The sequence below is a fragment of the Octopus bimaculoides genome, chromosome 9 (genome assembly GCF_001194135.2).
Source record: "Octopus bimaculoides isolate UCB-OBI-ISO-001 chromosome 9, ASM119413v2, whole genome shotgun sequence".
Lineage (NCBI taxonomy): Eukaryota > Metazoa > Mollusca > Cephalopoda > Octopoda > Octopodidae > Octopus > Octopus bimaculoides.
The window spans coordinates 4,626,039-4,630,730 of record NC_068989.1 but is presented as its reverse complement, the minus strand read 5'-3'; the positions used below and the strand labels follow the sequence as shown (position 1 = coordinate 4,630,730).

Sequence of the window (4,692 nt, the reverse complement as noted above, 5' to 3'; positions counted from 1 at the left end):
TATATATACACTTTATCGTGCAGTTACTGTTAATACTTCATTTAGAGAATTAACATTGCTTATATATATATATATATATATATATATATAATACAAATAATAAATGAGTATATGCATATATACGTACATGTATGTACATACCTACATCTACATGTATATATAGATGCATATCTGGGTACAGGACGTTGTAAAATAACGTGGACAAAATGATAAACACACAGGCCACATAGAGAACATTTCCTTCATCAGCTGCCACCATTCTAAAACTAAGCGTTTCGAAGAGTTATATTTATGTAAAGAGAGAGTGAGAGATTGAGGCAGTTTCATAGAGTAGGAGGTAGATAAAAATGCATCCGTACATTTAGTTGGAGTTGACTCGCCTCCACATCACATAAAGTTTCTTGGGGGTGCAGAATACCTCCAAGTTGTCAGATGTACGTTTGTCGGGGAAGAGAGAATTTAAAAGAAATTCAAAGTGTATTTGACTTGAACAAGAAACCCGTAGATCATCATGCCACATGCAAACTAAACTGGGAATTAACAAACATGACGCCACTGTGGCTGTGGGGTAGGAGCTAAACTATTAACCGTAACCAACTGGAGAGTGATCAAGAATAAGGACACAAAACTCTAAGTAACAAAATGCTGTAAGGTGGGGCATCAATATTGTATGTTATCTAAAATATTGTGTTGTTTTACTTTATTACTTTATGTGTAATTTACGCGTATATAATCTCATTGACAAAGACATTACGAACTAAATATCTGTGTGTCAGTCTATCTATCTATCTATCTATCTATCTATCTATCTATCTATCTATCTATCTATCTGTATCTATCTATCTATCTATCTATCTGCCTGCCTGTCTGTCTGTCTGTCTGTCTGTCTATCTATCTATCTATCTATCTATCTATCTATCTATCTATCTATCTATCTATCTATCTATCTACCTACCTACTTTATGTATGTATGTTGAATGTATGTGTGAGTGTTTGTGAGTGTGTGTGTGTGTGTGTATGTGGCTGTGTGTAATTTAAATAATTCTCTCTCTCTCTCTCTCTCTCTCTCTCTCTCTGTGATGTGTGTCAGTGTGTGTGTGTGTGTGTGTGTGTGTGTGTGTGTGTGTGTGTGTGTGTCTGTTTGTGTGAGTAATTTAAATAATTTTTGTTGTTTGTCTTGCTATGTAAATGAACTGCGCCGCACACAATCTTATTTACACGTTGAATAAACAACTCCACGCTGCTATCTTTCGCTGATTTGAAAGGCAAACGTAAGCAATCTCTGATGAGTTTTAAGAAAGACGAAACTAGTCGACCCAAACATTTTAAACTGCCATTAAAAGGAATTGGGCCACTTGGTTAAACCACGAGGCATAATTCTGTACCGACATTAAATATATACTTATTAAACATATGCATACGACACCGTATCCATCAATCCATACACACATACATACATGCATGCACTCACGCATACATGTATATAAGTGTGTATGTGTGTATAATTAAGTTATAGGTTTGTGTATGTCATATACACTCTTTCCTTGATATCTTACTCCACACTTCAGGTATTGCACAGGGCTTCTATAAGTGGTGTAATTGTCTATAAGTAGTTTATGACCGATTAAAAAGCTAGCTAGTCCCACTTCTGGTAGATGTAAATGAGTGGGAGAGAGAGGCGAGTATCTTCTTGAATTCGGTATGAAGACATTATCTTCATTGAGTGTCCTCCTGACCTGATTAGGTTTTTGAGACTCACGAGCTGCATGCATACATAATAAAAACAGCAATACCAATATATTCCTTCACACGTACTATAGAATTATTTTTCGTAGAAGATAAAAACACCAGGGGTGTAACAAAACCAGGGTAGGTCTGATATATGTTCTCGACGCCAAATTATTTGCTGCGCATTTTTAGATTTTTAATTTTTAGTTAACGTATATTCTTTCTGAAATGTACCGGTGCCATTTCTCTCATTCTTTATTTCTGATTGTCAGTCTATCTGTCTATTTGCCTGTCTGTCTACTTGTCTGTCTGTCTGCTTGTCTGTCTGTCTGCTTGTCTGTCTGTCTGCTTGTCTGTCTGCTTGTCTGTCTATGTCTGTCTGATTGTCTACCTATGCCTGTTTATGTTTGTCTGTCTGTCTGTCTGTCTATGTCTGCCTGTCTGCATAGGACGATACAAGGACGGACAGGAAAACCAGGACGGAACATTCGTGGCTCTCTATTCATCAGTCAAGATTCCAATTATCACTACGGTTTCAGCCTGTTACACATGAAACTATTCAAAATTGGTACTGGTACGAATCTGAATGGGTAATCCGAGTGGAGTAGCTGTAAATTTCTCAATAGTTTAGTGCAGGTGTTTTTTTTTTCACTGATCTTTAGCTTTATGTTGACACCCGCAAAAGGTAACTAATTCTCTTCAGAGAAGTTTCTCTTCTCTTCTCTGTTCCCAAATCACCATGTCTGGTCCATCATGTTTGCATTCTATTAAGGTATTTACGAACTGGTGGAAGGCAAGCGCATGCAAAGAGGATAGAAAAAAAAAACGCTTCAAGGAAACACTCAAATCCTCACTAGGGAGCTTCGAGATCATTCCTAACGCCCAGGAGGCCAAGCGCAAGACCACCCTGCCGAGCGAAGCTGCGCCACAAGAGGTGCCACTTCCTACGAACAGAGCGGGATTGTAGTGGCACAAAGAAAACGCAAACCGTGCAAGTCCAGTGCCAACTCCTTACCTTCAGTCCCTGCTGACCACTGATGCCTTCCGAGCATGCATTGGACTGATTGGCCACAGTTTGGACACACCGTGACCCATCTTCTCCATGTGATGCCCTCGGTTATCGTCGGCAACCACGAAAGAACTAATATAATATGATATAATATGTATGTATGTATGTATGTACGTATGTGCAGATTTGTATGTGTTCTCATGCATATCTAGACATGTTCATATATACTTAAATGGTAAACTTCTGGAAAGTTTTACAGATTTTTACAGTTCCAGTGATGGATTAGATCTGTAGTCTTCGAATCAGCTTTCTCCTTTCTGGTTTTGAGAAGCCTAATTTCTCATGATTGGTATTTAGGCAGTGTGTTACATATCTCAGTTCCCCAATAATTACAGGTATAAACCTGAACTTGTAATCTGGATAGAGTAACTGCAGATTTCTCAATAGTTCAGCATAGGTGTTCACTATTTCACTGACCTTCAGCTTTATGTTAACATCCGCTGGGCAATGTACGTATGTATATGTGCAGATTTACAGATTTTTACGGTGTATGCATGTATGTATGTATGTATGTATGTATTTATGTATGTATGTATTTATGTATGTACTAGAGTCGAACACAGGTTTCGAAATAGCGGTGGAATACTGGTATTGCAAAAAAACACAAAAAAACAAAAACAAAAAAAAACGCAAACAAACAAACAAACAAACAAAAAAGAAAAATCGATGTCATAAATGACAGGCCCAATATAGTTTGTGGCCTATATTCGTAAGTACTTCATAAAATTACGGAACAGTTATTTTTTTCTTCCACTCGATCAAACATAATGGCTAAACAGCAAATAACAACTAAATAGTGAAAATGATGAGCAAATAGTAAGAGCTATTTCTACACCAGGCAGTGCAAAAGTAGGTATATGCAGTTATGAAAACAGACAACACGTACAATGCTCATCCATTTTTATATAAAAAAAAAAAAATGAATAAAAAAAATGAAAAGTTACGATAAAAGTATTTTTATAGTTATGATAAATATATTTATAGTTATGATAAATGTATTCATAGTTATGATAAATGTATTATTATAACACTGAAAATATCAAAAATGAGGTAGCTTTTAATTTTTTTTGTTTAAAATAAATGAGTATTGCACGTTTTCTTTTTTCATAACTGAACCTCCTGTAAAATAATGAGTTAACACTGATTTCAAATTTTGGCACAAGGCCAGTAATTTTGGGGGAGGGGGTAAATTAAAATATTATTTTATCTAAGGCTTAATTCAATTGATCATGTTCAGTTATAAACTTTAAACCTTCTCCTATCAAGAATGTGTTTGTGACTCTTACCGTTTGTTTTAAAAATAAATTTTAAATCTGCTCTTTATGTTTGAATTACCCTGTATATTACACAAAATCCACCCCAGGAAAAGTGAAAGTCATTCCCCTAGCACTGTAAATATAAAGATTTTCACTGCTCTCAGCTTCTCTGCCAAAGCAAAACTACAGATATTTTACTGATAGTCATTTAACTGTCGTGTTTCTTGGTGGAAAAAGAATCATTAAGATGTGTAAAATGTTAAATTACTTCAAACAGGAAGAATACCTTTGATGTCTGGGTGCATGTATATGATTATGTCGTGGAGTGCATGTATGCGTGTGTGTGTGTGTGTGTGTGTGTGTGTGTATATAAAAGAGTAAAGACCTCTTTCGATCAGGAGTGACCATTAGATTGCACCTAGAAAGTTAGCCTCCGAGGCACAAGTCCGGGCAAGGTTGTTTATGGAAGACCAGCAGTCAGCCATGCATACCAGCCTCTCCCCTCTCCACGCCACTGATGTTACCCAAGAGGAAAGCAAAGGAACCGCGTGGATCTTAGGTGTTTTGCTCATAAATACACACATCATCCGGTCTGAGATTCGAACCTACGATCCCTCGACCGCGAGTCCGTTGCTCTAA

The 4,692-nt window shown here is 36.8% G+C and overlaps 1 long non-coding RNA gene across 1 annotated transcript in view; it reads left to right on the top strand.

Annotated features, from left to right (window-relative positions):
• Positions 1-347: 347 nt before the first annotated feature.
• Positions 348-4,692, top strand: part of LOC128248689 (uncharacterized) — a 38,309-nt gene continuing 33,964 nt past the window's right edge. The window contains exon 1 of the long non-coding RNA XR_008264846.1: positions 348-652. This is a non-coding gene — a long non-coding RNA (uncharacterized LOC128248689). The remainder of the gene's footprint in view (positions 653-4,692) is intronic.